The sequence below is a fragment of the Arachis duranensis genome, chromosome 5 (genome assembly GCF_000817695.3).
Source record: "Arachis duranensis cultivar V14167 chromosome 5, aradu.V14167.gnm2.J7QH, whole genome shotgun sequence".
Classification (NCBI taxonomy): domain Eukaryota; kingdom Viridiplantae; phylum Streptophyta; class Magnoliopsida; order Fabales; family Fabaceae; genus Arachis; species Arachis duranensis.
This window is the reverse complement of record NC_029776.3, coordinates 46878578-46899352: the sequence shown is the minus strand read 5'-3', so window position 1 is coordinate 46899352 and position 20775 is coordinate 46878578.

Here is a 20775-nt window from a genome sequence, read left to right as displayed (position 1 = left end):
ATTATAAAATTAGTCAGTTAAAAAAATTATTATGTTTTATTAATTTATAAATATACTCAAAATTTTCAGTTTTTACCTTATAAACATAATTAGTATTATCATATTACTATTATTATGAAAAAGTTCGTCTAAAAATTTAATATTTTATTCACTTTTATTATATTACTTCAATTATTGAAAAGTGCTTATCTTATAATCAACCATAATAATAACTATTAAACTCTGTTAAATTGCAAAATATTTTTATTTTTGATAAAATTATATGACTAAAAAAATAGAGTTGACGTAAAAACTTTTTCTTAATTTACCTATAAAATAAAAAAATGAATTGTATTTTCTTAGGCCTCAATTTTTAACATGATAATTTTAACAAAATCATCTATATAAGTAGAAACATTTTCAACTCTAATATCATATTAGCTATCTATATGTGGACAATGTAAAATTTGAAATTCATTATTATTCAATATAGTTCGTTACTTAAATTTGAATTGGATTCGAATTCAATCCTCTCCTAAATCAAAGGTTCATTATATCTCTGCTTTCGTTATTTTTTGTAGCTTAAAGCAAGCTTTAGTATGTCATGTTCTAATCTCATAATTTTTCTTCCTGTGGTTAACATCTAGATTCATTACAATAAATCTGGCATATAGTGGCAGAAATTTTGCGACGATTTTATAAAACCGCCGCAAAATGAATAATTGTGGCGCATATCACAACAGTTAGGAGTGGGGCTGCAATCAGCCTTGTATTTAACGGCGGTTTTCCTAAAACCGCCGCTATATGTAACGTCGACTGACTTATCATTTTACATTTTGCATGGTTTTCTTCCAATTGCCGCAAAATGTGTATAACCATATATTTCAATATTTTCTTTAGTAATAACCATTTGGGTATAATATAGTTAAGCTAACACTACTATTTTAAATTACATATGTTTAAATAATTGTTACTTAAACTCGTAATACTTTTTCTAGATTTGTTTTACGTAAAAAAGTTCACAAATTAAATAAGCTATATATGTGAACTCATATGAACAAATTTACCAATAAGATTTTCTCGTTTACTTTATTGTCATTTAAATTTGCATTCGAACATAAATGTAAAAAAAGAAAATAAAGTCATAGTCTAAATTTATAAAGTTAAAATAAAGTTCTAACGAGTATAACTTAAAGTTACTCCTCTTTGAAGTCATGCTTTACTAAACCTTAATCAAGAAACTCTAAGAGTAGATAAACATGTAAAACTGCGACCCAAATCATTAAATTAAGAGAATCAACGTAACTCTTAAAATAAAATATCAAAATTTTTCTTCAACATCGTATTAACCTAGCAAAAAATACTCTATCAAGAATCCATGGGATTCACATTTTACAAGATCTGATATTTTATCTCCACACAATGACTTTTTATTCAGATTAAAGCGCCTTTTCTTAACATGTATATAATTTTTTCTTTGTTGGTCTTTTAAAGTTCCATTGTCTTTTTTTGAAACCTTATTAAGATTAAACTACATAGATCTGTCAATTCCAATAGAGAAAATATCATTTAAATTGTCTTCCGAGTCAAACTTTTCTCCATCTAGACTGTCAGGAACTATTTCTCCAGAATATTTAGATAATACTGAAAATATCAATATGCATACAACAAAATAAGTATACCCAAAAAAACTGAGAACTCCCAAGTCATTAGATACTGACTTAGAAAAAAATCGGATGAAAATATGCTAAGACAATTTTAAAACTGAATGCAAATTTTCGACAATTACCATATCCCTTGTTGGTAGTTTGGGCAAATTTCTTAGACATAAACTCTGTAGCGAATGTTGTGCTTGCAGAGGATGATGAAAGTTCTCAATTTTCATTTATAATGTTCCATCGTCATGTTATATTCACTAATATTTAAATACTGTAATAATACTATTGGAATTGATATTGAATATTAGATATCAAGATTATCAAAACTGCATCATCAAGAAAAACAACGACTGAAACAACATTAAAGATTTAACATAAACTAACTTTTGACGAAAAAATCGTTGAAAGAAACAAAAAAATTGCTTTTACTCATGAAAATTCATAATACAATAAATACTTAACTGCAAATCGAACATACATAAGTTTTTTGTAACCAAAGAAAATAACATACAACGTTGAGTTTATTTAACTTAGTTCATGACACAAAGATCCTTTTTAAATTACATTAAAATTCATCATGTAAGCATTACGTGACATCATTGAAATTCTCTGAAGCATTTTTTGTGGGGCTTTCTATATCATCCTCCCTTATCAACTATAAATCTCCAATGTCACCTTCTGCTGACATGTTTAACCCTGGCTGTAGAGAAAAAGCAACTTCAACTTCTTCATTCTCTTCTCTTATATCATACAAATCTCGTGGTTTCACATGAACCACAATACTTCATTCCTTAGCTACAACATATCCGCATAGTATATAAGCTGAGCTTCTGATGTCAATATGTACGGTTCATCTTCTTATCGATCACCAGTGTATATCGGACAAGAGAAATTAACACTGGTAATCCCTAAATGGTCTTGTTTGATGTCTCTACTAGTAGTGGTATCAGTCCAAACACATTTGAACAATACCACTGTGAAATGACAGCTATAATTCAGTTCAATTATGTCCACAATTTTTCCATAATACAGAACATTACCAACAGCCACTTTATTATTACGCATGCTTGGATAACTTCTTGTATTAGATGATACATATACTCCACTATTTTGAGTTTTCAGCCCATCTTCCATTGTGATAGTTCTAAATTTGTATCCGTTAATGTTGCACGCCCAAAACGTCTTGCTTGAATCATGGGACCACACGTAAGCAACTTCATTTCTTTTGAATAAAGCGTACTTTCCATTGGAACCTGGAACCACATAACATTCATGCTTTATATTAAAATCTTATTTCATAAAGTACTAATTCTAGGCTAAAAACAAATTGGTCAAGTTAATATCCTATCAACCTCAAGCTTGAACCACCGAGGAAATTCCGTATGCACAATACTGTCTATCTTAGATTGCGACCTTATTTGAGCCCGTAAGCTTCGCTTTGTCTTTTCCCTAAATGTGCTTTATGAGAGAAAAAAAATTAGTCCAACTAGCCACTGGAAGAAAATAATTATATCGGTGTTTTAAAATACATGTGTATACTTACTCAACAAACGAAACTACGGTATCACAGTTGACTATCACATAATGATGTGCTTGATGTTTTTCCAAAGTGAGTTTAAAATGTGAAACAACCCCTAATGCCTTTCCAATAGCTGGGAACATAGTTTCTCCTGAATTATGTGTAACATCAACAGGTTGATCATCAACTCGCCTTGGTCGGTTAATTCTAGTCTCAATATTATCCAAATATCTAGAACAGAAAGTCAGGATTTCCTCAGATAAATAACTTTCTGCAATTGAGCCTTCTGGTTATGCCCTATTATGAACATATTGTTTCAAACGTCCTAGATACCATTTATATAAATACAATATAACACTCAGTAAATACACAATTAATTCAACTAATTGTATTAAAAGAGTTTATTAGAAAACTAACCTTTCTATTCGATACATCCACCGATAATGTACTAGTCTACCAAGAGTTACTTCATCAACGAGATGCACCGTAAGGTGAACTATGACGGTAAAGAAGGATGGAGAAAAAATCATTTCCATCTGACACAGAATTTGCACATGATTCTGAAGGTCAGCAAGCTGCATAAGGTTTATGGCTTTCCCACAAAGTTCTCGAAAAAATGATGACAAATTTGCAATCACATTGGACACCGGACTCGGAAGTGCATTTTTCACCAAAATCGGAAGTAATTGTTCCATCAGAATATGACAGTCATGACTTTTCAACCCAGATAACTTGCGATGTTGCAAATTAATACAACGAGCAACATTGCTAGAGTAACCATCTGGAAAGACCACATTCTAGAGAGTCTTCAGGAATGCATCCCTTTGTGAATTTGACATTGCAAATATTGCAGAAGGATGTTTACCACCTTCGCCCAGCCACAATTCAGGTCTTATGCCCATGCATTGTAAATCTCTGCGAGCTTTAGGATTTTCTTTTGATTTGCTGCTATCGTTTGAAATAGTAAAGACCATATTATCACATATATTTTTTTTATATGCATCACATCGAGGTTATGACGTAACATCTGATCTTCCCAATATGGGAGGTCAAAGAAAACACTGTTCTTTTTGCAATGTGAGTCATCTTCATCCGCATCTTGACCATTACGTCTTTTTTTGGATGTCATAGTTGAAATCTTTCCAAATGAAACGTGCACATTAGACTTTTGCCTCAATACATCTGTTCCAAATAACTTCTTCGGTGGATCTATACCTTCGACCTTCCCGTCAAATCTATTCCGGTCTAGTCTGTATTTGTGTCTCTAATTCAAAAAGCGGCGATGTGTCATGAAACACCATTTTTGACTATTTTTCAACCGATATGGCTTAGCATCCAAGTTACACGTAGGACAGACTAACCCACTGTGTGTATTCTAGCTAGATAGGTTTTCCAATCTTGGAAAGTCGCTGATAGTCCACATTAGTGCCGCACACATCTTGAAAGTGATTCCCTCTTTAGCATCATATGTTTCAAGCCATCCTATAATTGCTTCAACTCATCTACCAAAGGCTGCAAGTAAACATCTATGTCGTTACCTGGCATTTTATGCAGCCAAATAGTATATCCAGGAGAAATGGTCGTAACAACAGATGGTCATATGCATCCTCTCTTGTTTGCATAAGTTGAAACCCATATTTATGACATGGATACTTTATCATGCCATTGGAGGATGCATTCGCAAATGCAAAGTCTAAAAAATAGTTCAATCTTTGCCTATATTCCACACTATTCCATAACTTTGAAATCCAATTTTTATCAATATCTAGTATAGTATCAAAATATATCGAACTAAATAATAGTGACATACGAATTATGAGAAAACAAACTTGTAAAAATTTTCGTTCATCAGAACGATCCAATTTAGTTTATTGTTTTAATTAAGTTTAGCGAATTGCAGTCACTATGAAATTTACATAGGTTTACACAAAATTTAAAATATCTTTCATTCTCTTACTACTATTTTAATGGGAATAAATGGGACCAACGATATTTAAAAAAAATACAACAACCAATACTCTTATGAAAATCTTTTTATGTTTTTTACATTGTTAATATTTAAAATTCTGTCGATGTACCTTAAATATTTAAATGTGTAACTAATGTTTGAATGAAATATTTTGTTAATTCTATTTGTTTTATGTAAATTATTTATTACGTATCATAACACTTGATTGTATGTATTTTTATTTTAGGTTAAGTATGATTGATTAATAATTAAATTAAACTCCAATATATTTTAGATATTCCACTATTCATGTACCTTAATTAAAATATTTTATATCACCTTAGAGAGAAATTAATGGTAGTTATTTAGGGACGACATAATAAAATTTCTAGAATAATGGACGATTAAAAAAGATTTTTTTATTTTTAATTTACATGTTTCAGATGTTTGAAAAATTATATATGATAAATGTTTGATATAGGTATTATTTGGACTCGTATTAATTGACTTGGTTTTAATTTAATAAAATTATTAAGTATTTGTCAATTAAGGTAATTTTATTAGGACTAATTTATTTAAATTTTTGTTAATATTTTTTGCTGTACTTTTTTATTTCCTCATATTTGTATTGCATTTTATTTTAATACAGGTAAACTTAATTTTTATTTTAATTAATCAATTATTTGGTCCTATTAACTTTTTTTAGGAATTTTTTAAAAATAAAATAAAAATAATTATTTTTTAAAACACCATTTTTCAACTTTAATTTCCCAAATGCAATTTTTTTATTTAGAGCAAGTACACTGCACCCTCGGCGAACTCTATAATTTTTATAGAGTTTGCCTAACCCCAAGTGAACTCCACTTAAAATTTTAAAAAAAAAATGTCTAACTCAAGTTCTTAAATTTCACAACGGTTGATAACAACCATTATCATCATCTTCATAGTACATAGAGATACACAAGACTACATAGAAATAAGTTATATTTTTATTGGAGAAATAATGGTTTTTTTATTTATAATAAAAAAATCTATGTTAAACATGAATTATTCCTGTGTATATGTATATTCAGTCCTATTGACTTTTCTTTTATATCAGGGGCGGAGCTAGAAGAAATATTAGAGGGGGCCAAAAATATTTACACACTAAAAAAAGACTAAAATAAAATTTTAAGAGAGGGCTAAACTGAAATTTACATATAATTTACATGTAAAAAATTAAAGTTAGGGGGGGCAATTGCCCCCCTTTTTATGTATGTAGCTTCGCCCCTGTTTTATATAATCTTTCAATATAGTTTAACCCACTCTCACCCACCAATATCCCATTTTTGGCATGCTATAATTATTTTTCATTATTAATTATCGTACCCAATACGGCTTATGAATATAGTCTTGTAAGTTCTGCTGTTATTTGTGTTAGTTGTTAACACGTATAACCTATAGAAGAACTAGTAGAATAATTATTGAGGAATTTTTTCAATTTCTATTTTGGACGGAATTAATTATTGTTTATTTAGCATTTTCTGGTAAAATTTTGTATCTAAACTTTTAAATTTGTTGTTATAAAAAATAATAAATAATTTTTTAATAAATGAAATAGACCAATAGAAGTATTTTCAAAATAATAAATTTAATTTTTTTATACATAAATACATACATCTTTCAAAATTAACGTATTATTAGAATCATTCTATTCATATTTCAAATGATAGTAACTAAATGTTAACCATTATGTTTCTATTTTTATTTTGAAAAAAATTATAATTTATAATCAATAAATATTATTTTACAATCATCCACTACCCAATTTAAAATACAAGAACCAAAATGGTATCATTTAAATTTTTTAATTATTATTTTATTATCTGAAATTATATATTTTCTAATTCTATACCATTTTTAAATATAATTTAATATATGATAAATAATATAAAATAATTATTATTCATCTCTATCATTATATATAACGTCTATTCCATTTAATTTGTTTGATAATGATTTAAGTATCCTATATAACTTAAAAAATATAGTACCACTTAAATAAATGACAATATAAAAAAAATATGGCCCACAACACAATAAATATACTTACAAATAAAATAACAAAAAAAAAGAAAACCCAAAACCTAAGCGCGTCCCCCTTTCCCCCAAAATCCACTTTTTTTTGTGAATTTTTTTCAAATTTGGTCTCGTCACCCACAAAACCTCCATTTTCCAGAATTGAAAAATGAATCCCTTCAATCCCGATTGCTTCAACGGTGTCATGGCCGCTATTCGTGGTTGTCGTGGCTTTGAGCTGATCGGCATAGTCTAGTGTTGGTCTCATTGCTGTCGTGTCGCTGCTCGCCGCTGTGTCGTCGCTCGCTATCGTCTCTATGTTGTCATGCTCTCCGTTGAAGGTTAGTGTTGTTATAGTTTTTGGATTTGGTGTTGTTTGATGGCTGTCGGTGAAATCATTTTGAAGATGGAAAATTTACTATGCGGTTGATGTGTTTTAATTTCTATGGCTTCTTTTAAAATATTTATGAAACTCGATTTGACCATTTGTGAGTCTGCTATTGTGAACATGTTTTGATTTCAGAAATACGGTGCTTATAAGATGTTGTTTTCAGTAATGCTTCTTCAAACATTTTTCTTAACTTATTTGGTTGCCTGAATTTACAGTAAAGTCATATATGTGTGTTCCATACTCTCATAATTCATTCAGTTGGTAATGTTTTATGCCAAATTTATTATAATGGGTTTTGGATTTTGCCGTTTTGGTAATTTTATCAAGTTGAAGTCTTACAGGTTGAAGAAAAAAACTATTATAGTAGATTATAACAGGTTTTGATAATTAACTTTTAGCAACAATTTGATTTAATATTATTTTAAGTTTTATTAGATTTTTAGATGAAATTTTTGGATACAAAAGTAAGATATTCAATAATTATTGGTGTTATACGAGATCAAAGTTTTCATCATTTAGATTCCAAGCTAAATTCCAAACAATTATAATGTTATGTATTATTTTTTAAAATTTTTAATATTTATCATAGGGATAACAATTTTTTTAATATTTAATATTTTATATATTCAAATTTTTTTAAAAATATGATGTTGAAAAAAAATTATATCTTTTTTAAGAGGAAGGTTAATGCTAAAGAAAGAAAAATATAGTGTCTAAGACGGTCTATTTTCAGTAATGGTGAAACAATACTTTAAAATGAATTTAAATTAGATTAAAATTAGAACAAGTATAAAATGGGGTATCAAAAAATACATATATAAGACGTAGATAAATGTTTACTTACCTGGTTGAAGATCCAGATAACTGTCTATTGGTGTGAAAATTAAGGCCTTCAAAAATCTAAAAAAAATAACACAAATTCATCGTGTGAATCTAAAATAATTTCATAAGATAAAAAAATATTAAAGCACGAAGAAATAAACTAGTCAAGGAGGTGAGGTGCATAAGAAGTGCGTATAATTGTTATATAAAAACTATTTATAAAGGCAAAAAAACTCTAGAGAAAACATTTCAAAGTTGAATATAAATAAATCTTTAGAGGAAACTATAGCACTTCCTTCCAATATAAAGATAATATTCCTATTTAGTAAAAAGTTGCAACCAATTGGTCAGGCAGCTGGACTATTCATCTAGCAATTATTCATCGCACACAAGGCCATTTTCATCTAGCAACTATCACTACCAGAAACGCGGTGATTAGCCACGTAAAAAACCTTGGCTAAAATCAAGAAATTTCGTGGTGATTAAATGTTAACAACAAATACATATCTGTGGCTAACAACGACAATGCATTTTCAGCCTGTTAGTCACGCTTTTTTTACCCGTGGAGACATATGAATGGCCACGGTTTTTATATTATTACCCACACAAAAACCGTGGCTAAATGACAACAATGTAATCAGTCGGTATAATTTTTTCACAATTTTTTCCGTGACTAATATTGGTAAGCTGGGCCTTTTTGCCACATTTTTTGAACAAAATTATATCATATAAAATTAAACAGATTAGCCATATCCATATAAGTAGTATTTTGAGTAATAAAAATATGAAATTTAAGTAACACTGTTGAAAAGCAAACATCCTGAACTGAATGAGTTTAAACTATTACAAAATCAAGTATCAGAATGTATCATTATTAGATCTCTAGCGTCTTCATTGGAATACCTGCAAAAGCATTCAAATAAGATTGTGTTATCTCTTAATTCATAAAAAAAGTCCCAAGACATTATTTAAAATAATATTTTAATGTAGTTATAAAAAGAAAGTAGCAATGCATACCCAATAAGGCTGAGTTTTCATTTTCACAACATAAAACTTCTTATTGAACTCGTCATCAATCAATATATATATTGCTAGACTTGATATCCTGGTGAACAACTTTCAATTCAATTGCTTCATGTAAGTAAATAAGCAAGCCTATCAAGAATGAAGGTAAAATAGAGAGTGATATCAATCATATTTTCTCATATTAAAATTTAACTATAGTATTATTTAACGAGACAAAAGAATACTATTAGTGAGATATTTGATTGCAATAAAAACCATTTAGAGACAAAGAACTTAAAGTAAAAATAAAAATATGTTAGAAATTACCAAGGTCAATATTTTAAAGTAGAAAGTTGAACTTACCAGGTAAGTATCGAGTAAAACTTTCATGCAGACCTCCCAGGTAAGTGTCCTGTGTTCCATGGCAACATGCATTCATTACTCTAAGTTACCATTATTATATTCACGTATTCATCCATTAGCAGCTTAAATATTGAAACAAACACTAAAGCAAAAATACTATTGATAATACAAAAAAATAGTTAGATACTATGTATTCGGGAGTTGTGAGAGCATAGATAATAACTTAAAATAATTTTTTTTGTTAAAAATAAATACATGTTAACCCCCTCTAAGCAGGCATACAAGATGTTTATGTCTAATATAATCTATAGCCTCCACTTCAATTATGAATTCTCTCTTCTTGTTCTCTATTAAATAATTTCATATTTCAATCACACAATAACAACTAAGCTTTAATAATTAAAAGAATCATCGTTAACAAACAATATCAACTACCGTCTAGAGCTATAATGAAAGAAAGGTTAAAAGAAGCAAATCAAATAAAGTATCCTTACACTTTTTAAAGTTTTTCTACTACCATCTCACTTCTATCGATCAATCTGTCTTGTAAACACATAGACTGCTTCTTACCATTCTCAAAGCTTCATTCTTCCTCATACATCAAACTAAATCCTCTTTCATGGAGATAGTTTGACTTACAGTGACTAACATTATTATGATCACAAAATGACACTCATGTAAAAAGAAATATTCACAAAGATTAGGCTCTTAAAAAGGTTGAGTATATAGAAAATTACTTGTTTGAAAAATGGATGCTACCATAGTGACCTAAATGGTGGAACTTCTTCTTCTGAAGTGGTTTAAAATATACAAAGCTAAATGCATAAAGTCAGACTCAAAAGTAAGAAATACAAGAAATTACAAGGAATGTAAACAATAACTCTTGTTTGTTACCTTGCTATGGCTATAGGCATTACCAAAATAATGTTGATTTTAGGAATTTCAGCATATAAAAGAGAACTAAGATTAATTAGGAATGTAATTAATCACAGTAGTACATACTACGTACTAAGTAGATAATTATATTTATGCATTTAAATTATACTTTATATCAGTAGTTTATTCTCTATACCACCAAAAGGATAATAAAATAAATGAATAAAACATGCAAATCCAAGAAAACATGCAATGGTAATATTAATATCATGCTAATAGAAACAAGTTAAGCATTACAATGAATAAAATGCAGAAGAAACCAATCACAAAAAAGTAATACTTTTAAAAAACTGTTATGGACTAATGCTAATGCCACAAACAAATGTTATAGATTGCCAAACACACAATAAAAAATCCTACACATAACTGAATTAAATTTCTTAAACCATTTGATTGAACATTTCATATCAAACAGGCATATTGACATCTACCTTGTTGTTGCAATTGTGAAATGTATGGTCTCAATTCTAACATAATAAATGGAAACTACACCTAAAAGATCAAGAAGTCTTTATTTGACCAAATCTGCAGAGATCCTTGGATTCAAATACTAAAGAGTATATACATACATAATGCTTTTTCCTCCCAGATATTGCTTGTCTTCCATAAAAAAATAAAGTTGAATTTAGAGAGAGAACTGTAAAAAAAAAAAGAAGAAAAAAATAAAGCTCCAAACACACAAAGGATATGTACAAGAAAGGAGAAACCTCAACTTGGATTTATCCAAAATAAAAAACAAGAAAAGGTTAGGTTATTCCAAAATGAAACTAAATTCAAATATATCAAAATTAGTCCCAATAAAAGAAAATTAGAAAAAAATAAAAGAAAGGAAAACAAACTATAGATAAAGCAAAGAAAGGAAATGGCAGCAGCAGAAGGAAAGATGCATGAGTAGAACCCGAAATAGATGCGCAGAGTACGTGCACAGTAAGATAATCTGGGCTCTACGAAGAAGGACAAGGGTTTCGCGCTGAAGTAGGAGATTCGAACAAGAACAAGGAGAAGAGATAACATACCAACCTACTGCTGTGATGGCGACAATAATAGTGACATTGAAACTATAGAGAAACAGTAGGGGCAGCGCAGACTCCAGTGGGCGACGGCAGTAACAATGCAGAGAACAATGGGGAAAGCACCGGCAGCGTAGAGAGAAGGGATAGCATCGACGAGACCAATGAGGAGAATGTCATAGAGAGGAGCAAAGGCAACGACGACGACAAGATCAGAGGAGAATATCGCAGCAAGCCAACAAGGAGAAGTTTAAAATTGAAGGGTTTGATAACTGATTGGGAGTAAATAATCAAAGAAAAATAAAAAAGAACGTGGAGAAAACCGCAATTTGCTACGGCGATGACGTTAGGGTTGCAAATTGTAAAGCCCAAGCGCAATTTAGCCACAGAGTCTATTTTGGTAGCAAATTTGGGGCACGGTAATCTGACTTTGCTACTAACATGGATCTGTGGTAAATGTTCCGTGGCTAATGACCGTATTTGTGGTATATGACCCATAATAAAAATAGTGACTTTCAATTAATGTTATTAGATACTAATAAATTTAAGTTGGTTTAGTGCTTTATGTTTATTTTCTTCAAATTATCAAATTTTACTTCTTATTAAATGATGCACTTATGACAATTTCATTATATATGTTATGTTTGCATATATATAATTTGTTTCATTATGTTATTTAGTTGTTTTATTTAGTTGGAAGTTCTTTAAATTAATCGGTAACTAATAAATTAAAGTTGAATAAACAGACTATTTTAAAAGAGGCACAATAATAAAAAAAGCTAAAATTTTAATGGAAATCATGAATTTGGCGGTGGTTTCTAACCGCTGCAAAATAGGCATATTGTTCGTTTCCCAGCATTTAGAGGCAGCGCAAAACGACCGCCATTTTCAAAACAAACCGCCGCAAAATTAATAGACCGAATTTCGAATTTCCTACGGCAGCGGGTAAAAATCGCCGCAAAACTATTTTTATTTTGCGGTGGTTATTCCAACGGTTAGCTAAGACCGTCGCTAACCGTTTACCCGCAATCTATCTTCCAGCAGGTATTTAACCACCGTAATATATTTGGCGGCGGTTGAAAACCGTCGCAAAATACTGGTTTGTATTGTAGTGATTAGTCATCAGTCAATATAATTGGATATATACTTAACTAATATATATATATATGCTGATTTTTTTTATCTCATAATAAGGTGTGATTATTCGATCTTTATTGCATGTTTATTTTGCCTTTTGGTCTCATTATCATATGTTGTCACATTTTGGTACTTCACGTGTTATTAGTTTACCTTTATTATTTTTAGTCAATTAAGTTCAAGATGATTAGTTGTTTTAGTCCTAATGTCATAGTTTCTTTGTATAGTCGAAAATATAATATTATTGATGTAAATAACAAAACTCAAAATATTCATAATATCACAACATAAGAGCACCAAACTACATATTATAATAAAAGAAAAATATTCATGTTGCATACATCTCGATACCAAATAGCAATTACTGATCACATAGCAGCAAGTAGTTCATTAACAAAAAGATATTAGAACTAAGCAAAGATAAACTGAACATAACAATAACGATTTACCTATGAACATAAATTATAAAAACACAACTTAGAAACATCATAATCATCTGGTCCTTGCTTTAACATCGGTTTCCTCAAACCATATAAAGTCCTTCGGAGTGTAGGGTGTAAAACTTGATATTAACATTCTCATTCCAACTGTGATGCAGTATATGTTCCTTTTTAGATATCATGTATCTCAGTTTTGAAACCAATATATCAGTCATCTCCGCATCATTTGAACCATAAAAAGAACTCAGGTATTGTAGGACAGAAATGATATCCTTCCCTAGAAATAGTGTAGGTTGATACGGCATTGCAATACATGAAACCTTTAACATTCTTTCTCACAGCTCATTGTCATCAATACAGGTCAACTTTCACATTACAACTTATCTGGTGAAGCCTATGTTTGAATAGGACATGAAACTTACTCTATTGTTATAATGTGTAAGAGAATGGTAGGTTGACTTTGCATGAGATGGAATCTTTTGTTCATAAGTGAGCTTTTTTTCAGTGAAAAAATGACAATGCTACGTGGTACCACAGAGTTAACTCCTTCTTAATCAATCCAATAGACTGATCTCCTGTCGACAACCGAGTTGGACCAAATTTTGAAGATCGCTGTGAAATAATACAAATTTTTTCAAGTAGCATCAAACAAATTGTACAATGTCCATGACATGGACTTGTAGAAAAATGCCTTTTGTAGACATGTAGAATTCGATATTTAATGGTATCAAACAAATACTCAAAAGCATAGAGGGAGACGGCATGTTAACAGTGTTTTTTTTTCTCATTCGAGACATAGTTTACATTGCGGGTAAGCGGATTCCAGATGACCAACATAGAGTTTAGGCCATCTTGAAAAAGCCTAATACATAGGTTCCCATTATCAGACCCTATCATTAAGTAAAATCTAAAATGGTTTATATTGATAGGTAAATTAAGTTGAATCTGCTCTCCATTTTGTGGATTTATCCTCAAAAATCATTGGCAGTTGTCATTAGTTGGAGGGTATACAACACCAATAATAAGTGTGGTGCTCCTATTCTTATTTTCTTAGTAGTTCAGCTTCACATATAATGTTGTAGAGAGCTTGTACCTCCATGCTTTATTCATTGCCAAGATCTTCCATAATAGGTCGTCATTGAGGTGTGGAAGGGCCACTCTTCTTGGTGGATATCACTCATTTTTTTTATTAAGGACCAGAATTTTATAGATAATAATTTGGATATAGTATAAGATTTTTTATTGTTGTTTGTTTTCATACTCACAGCAGGTTTATATATACATCCGTTGTTAAGCACTTTGTGCATAATACCATTTTTTAAATAATTGAATCTTAATGATAGGGTTATGATCTAAATGATAGAAACAATGGTCATTTAAAGAAAAAAGAAATCATAAACCCTGAATAATTCCCAATGTAAAGGACTAAAAGAAAATATCTCTATATAGACAGAGTAAAAGCTATATTATCTTGCATATTTCTATGATTTGTAAGTTGTTTACATATTCTCTGTTAATATAATTTTTTCATTTTTTATGTTTGGTTTAAAGATATTACTCCAAAGTGAATAAATACCTGATATTGAAAACCTGAGTATAAAAAAATGTGTATTTGATAAAATCCAAATTTTATCAGGGCAATATCAATCTTTCACTCTATCTCTTAAGTTTGACCTTTACCTTATTATGTTACAGTTTATCACTGTATTTTCAGGTTCAGGTACCAATAAGATTTGATTTATATCCCCTTTAGTTCTTTGCTAAAGCAAATGTCTTTATCCTTGAAAATGTGAAGGTAACTATTGTCAATCTTTTCAATTATACCTATGATAGCTAGCATATCGTATCACTCGTTTAACTTTCTTTGACCCTAAGTAGTAAAATTTTTTCATACTAGACTAATTTTTTATTCATCTATTCGTTAATATACATTAGTCTAATATTTTATCCCCTTCATTTACAACATGTCGTAAGGGGTAAAAAAAGAATGATAACAACAATATGTGTAAAAGGCAAAATTAGTTATCATTTTAGGGGTCAATTAAACTAAAGACTAACAATCCAAAATGTAATACAAAAACTGAATTCAAAGTCAACATAATTCACCAACAGAAAGCGATAAAGTTCACTGATAATTAAAAACTAACATCACATAGTCTAACAATGACAACATTCCATGTAAAACCCGGTTAATTAACGGCTAATTAACCCATAAATGAGAATTTATTCTAGAAAGCCCAAAATGTGATTTTTGTGGCTAAATATGATAGAGGAGATTGAGACGAGAATTTCGATACCAATTTTATAGAATTCGGGCCAAGATTGGACCGAACGGACCAAACCGGGCCAACCGGACCCAAAGTGGGCCCTTGGCCCAACATAACTAAACCAAAACCCTAGTTTTCAGCATTCTCTCTCCTCACTAAACACACTCACATGCTGAAAATGGAGGCCATGGAGGGAAGAACATTCTCTCAAGTTCTTTCTCTCACTTGATCTTCAAACTACCATAACTTTTGATCTAGAGCTCCGATTGCCGCTCCGTTTACGGCCACGTGTTTACCGTGGAGAGCTCTACAAAACCTACACAATTAATCTTAAGGTAAGCTACGTTTTACTCTTCGAAATTCCAGCCTTGTTTTCGAGTTTTATGAGCAAAAATGTTGAGATTTTGGGCTCTTTGATGTTATAGGACCCAACTCTCTTGAAGGAGAAGGTTAATCTTGTCTCCTTGGACCTTGGGTGTGGTAAGATTTTCAACCCTAGTGTAATTTGTTGTTCTATGATGTTTGGGTATTGAGATGTTGTGTATGGGTATGATGATTGTGGCTTAGGTTGTGTATATGTGAATATTGGAGCTTGAGTGGTGATTTTGAAAAGCTTAAAAAAGGGATTTGGTGGTGAAAAATCTATTCTTGGAGGTGTTGAGGCCTTGAGAGCTTGTGGATAAGTGAATTGGAAGTGCTCCGGTTGAGCTTGGGAAATCGGCTATGGTATGGTTTCGGTTTTCCGTATCTAATATGTAATGTGGTAGGAAATACTTAGGCTAGAGGCCCTAAGATAGGCATTGAATTGTTGATGTTGTTGAATTATTGATATATATGATGTGGTCATATATGTGATGATGATTAATGATGCCTTGATGGTATGATGTATGAGAAATATGCATGTTGTGATATATGCTTGATGATTGGTTATGGTTGAATTGTGGGTTGAACCATATTGATGGTGAGTATGATATTGATTGTGTGCAATAATGATTTATTGAAATTGGTGTTGTTGAGAATTGGCATGAGGAAGAGTATATGATATGTCAATATATTTTAGTTTGAGCCACTTGGGTAAAGTGGGTTAAAATGATGAGATAGTGATTTTGATAAATTGTGGTAAAGTGTCAATGTGTGAGTTGAGGAGGCTTGATGTTGAAATTGATATATTTTGATTGATTTCAAAGAAAAGGGATGAAAATGGCATGTTTTGATTTTGTATGAAAAACATGGTTTTTGGCATATTTTGACGGGACATAACTTGGACTACGAATCTCATGTTTTGTACCAAATCTGTTTAGAAATGAAATTGGATCCGGGATGTCCCTGCCATTCGAAGAACGGGTGAAAAACGATTTAAAATGAGGAAGTTATGTCCGTCGGAAGATTGGGGGTTGAAATTGTGAATTCTGCAGCTTTTAACTTAGAAAAAATTTTAGCAGAATGACCCCCCGCGCGTAGGCGCACTTGGCGCGTACGCGCCGTTCTTCTCGAAAGCGCCATCCACGCGTGCGCGTGATGTGCGCGGACGTGCCGATGTGCTGCACCCAATGCCCAGCCATTTTCCAGAGAGTTATGCCAGAACTGTGCCAGTTTTGTGCCTGGGGCACGAGAGTATCCACGCGTATGCGTGGTTGACGCGTGCGCGTCGTTTGACTAGTTTTCAAACCACGCGTTAGCGTGCATGACGCTTATGCGTCGATGAGTTTTCGAGGCCATCCACACGTGCGCGTGGAGTGCGCGTACGCGTGGACCTGTTTTCATCCCAAAGTTGATTTTTGTGTTTTAAAAGCCAAATTTCATACTTCTAAGCCTCCGATCTCACCACTTATGTCTTAAATCATTATGATATGTCTAGCTATGAGAAGAAGGGCTAGTGAATGTGCAACTTGCGAGTAAAGCAAGGGGAAAATGAATGATCAATGAGGATCAAGCATGATTATGTGAGATGCGGAGGATGGTGGTGGAAGTTCTTGTTATGCCATAGGCCGAAAGGCTGTAATTGTTAATGAAACGGCTGGTTGTGGATTTAACCGTGAGCTGGATGGCTGGATTATTGTCGTGTTACGGCGGAGCCATGATTATGGCTATGTATACATGCATATATATACTGTCGGATGAATTTTGAAAGTTGCACTTCCATTATCGGAGATGAGAGTTTCCCTGGGAGAAAGCAGTGGCTAGCCACCACGTGCTCTAGGTCGAGACTTGAAGCTCTTTTGACCCTATGTCATCAGGGTGGCTGGGCACTGTGAAATTTCTGGACGAGCTCACCCCCAAAAATATTCACCAGTGATGGTGATGGATAAATATTCACCAGTGATGGTGATGGATAAATATTCACCAGTAAGGGTGATGGATATGGATCATGATTATGATCAAGTTATAATGAGCATGACTCAAGTTGGGGAGACACGACAGAGGGACAGTCCAATGGTTAACTGCCAGGACTTGTCAGGTTGGCTCTATAACCGACAGATGATATCATCAGCCACTAGGGACAGACATTCATCATATGCATACTATATGAATTGTTTGAGATTGCCTATTTGACTTCATATTACTTGCTAATTGTCTAAATGCCTTACTTGTTCCTAATTGTATATTTCTTGCTTAATATAACTGTGTTTGCTACATTATACTCCTGCTGGTGGTTGGGAGGTCTGAAGGAATTGGAAAGGGAAGTATTAGTTAGACTGAAGAATCTTTAGTCAGATGCCCTTTATGGTTTAGCCTGTATATAAGCTTTGATATTATCTGGAGGAAGTTCTAGGATTGCCTTTGGCTTTCCTCCATTATTATGTATTATATATGTGGAAGATGTTACCATGCTGAGGACCTCTGGTTCTCACCCATGCGGATTTTGTGGTTTTCAGATGCAGGACGTGAGGTTTCCCGCTGAGGCATGCTGGAGACTTCTAGATTTGCGAAGATCCTTTGTTCTTGGGACTATGTTTTGGTTTATATGTTTTGCTTAGATACTTTTATCTCCATTAAATAATACAAACTGTGATGACTCCTCTTATGGGAGATTTTGGAGAATAGGTTTTATGTATTTGTGTCCCTTTGGGTTTCCTTTGGGGTTTTCCTTATTTTTATCATATGTATATACTGATATGCTTGGACCGGATATCTTCGCAGCTGGATCTTGAGTCTTGATATTCCTGTTTTTGACACTCCTTTGTATATATATAATCACGCGTTGGTTATCCTTGTTCGTTACGTTATCGATCGGAGTGTTGCGCTTTTGAGTTGCGATTTTTGTTTACCCTTTTTTTTTTACAAAGGCTCCTAGTTATAATCAATCATTCATACTACTATACGTACTAAATTTTTATTTTAGAGGTCGTAATACCTTGCCATCTCTGAATTATGACTTAAGCATAAGACTCTGTATGGTAGAGTGTTACATTATGGTATCAGAGCAGTTTGTTCCTATAGAGCCTAAGGGATGGACTGACTATGCTTCTGTGCATTCTCTGTATGTGTGTTATGTGCTATTAGTATATCTGCTTGATATAATTGGCATAAACGTTCATGAGCATGCATTTGGGACTTTGAAGCACTAGACTTCTGATATTGAGACTGATCAACTTAATATCGATTGTTTGGTGTGTATAGGAACCAGATGGCGCCGCGTGGACGCGGTAGAGGCCGTGGTAGAGGTCGTACTAACACTCGTGCACCGGAGAATAACCCTAATGACCCGGTGAACTTTATGACTGCGTTGGAGCACATGGCTGCTGCTATGCAAGCCACTGCTGAGGCTCTTGGTCAACAGATGAACAACCATGGTAATGATGGAGGTGGAGTTCAGGGCCCGATGATGCTGGCAAACTTTTTGAAGGTTAATCCGCCTAAGTTCAAGGGAACTACTAATCCGACTGAGGCTGATACATGGTTTCAGGCTATAGAGCGAGCACTGCAAGCACAAGTGGTACCTGAAGGGCAGCATGTCGAGTTTGCTACCTATATGCTCACAGGTGAAGCGTCGCATTGGTGGCAAGGCATCCGACGTCTTTTGCAACAGGGTGATGACTATATCACCTGGAATGTCTTCCAAGAAGAGTTCTATAAGAAGTACTTTCCGACTTCTACTAGGACGGCTAAGGAACTTGAATTGTTACAGCTGAAGCAGGGTACTATGTCCATATTAGAGTATACTGACAAGTTTGAGGAGCTGTTCAGGTTCTCTCGTATATGCCAAGGGACTCCGGTGGAATATGAGGAATGGAAGTGTGTTAAGTATGAAGGAGGACTCCGGAACGATATTTTCAGTTCAGTGGGACCAATGGAGATTAGGACTTTCTCTGAATTAGTGAACAAGTGTAGGGTTGCTGAAGAGTGTGTGAAAAGGGCAACCGCTGAGAAAGGGAGTCACAAAGGATCATTCCCACAGAACCGAGGGAAGAGCTTTGCACCTAGAGGTCTGCCTTTCAAGAGAGAAAGCTCTTTCAGGAGGCCCAACAACAACAACTCCCAAGGAAAGAAGTTTGGGAAGCAGCCTCAGAATGATCAAGCTTGTACTAGGTGTGGAAGTCACCATCCGGGAGCATCATGCAAGGCCGGATGGGGTTTGTGCTACAATTGTGGAAAGGCGGGGCATAAAGCCGCAAATTGTCCGGAGAAGCAGAAACAAGGTGCTGGAAAGGCACAACAGGCTGGTCGGGTGTTCACCACTTCAGCTGTAGGTGCCGAGGGATCCGAGACACTTATTCGAGGTAACTGTGAAATGGCGGGTCAAACTTTAAATGCTTTATTTGATTCGGGAGCATCACATTCATTCATTGCATTTGAGAAAGCCCATGAGTTAGGACTGAAGATTGTAACTTTAGGTTATGATCTAAGAGTGTACAATGCTACCCATGATGCCACGGTAACTAGGCTAGGATGCCCGGAAGTTTCCTTTAGGTTCAAGCAGCGTGATTTTATTCATAATTTAGTCTGCTTGCTGATGATCGGTCTTGATCTTATCTTGTTGGACTGGTTATCTAAGAACCATGTTCTGCTAGATTGTTCTACAAAGTCGGTGTACTTTATGCCGGAAGATACTGAAGGGCCGGTCGTGGTGAATAATTATTACTTGAATTCGATGATGGTGAACTATTCCGGAACCAAATGTCAGGGTATCATGTTGTTAACCGCGGGCGTTTCGGGTGATGATCAAAGGTTGGAACAGATTCCGGTTGTGTGTGAGTTTTCGGAAGTGTTTCCTGATGATATTGATGAGTTTCCACCTAAC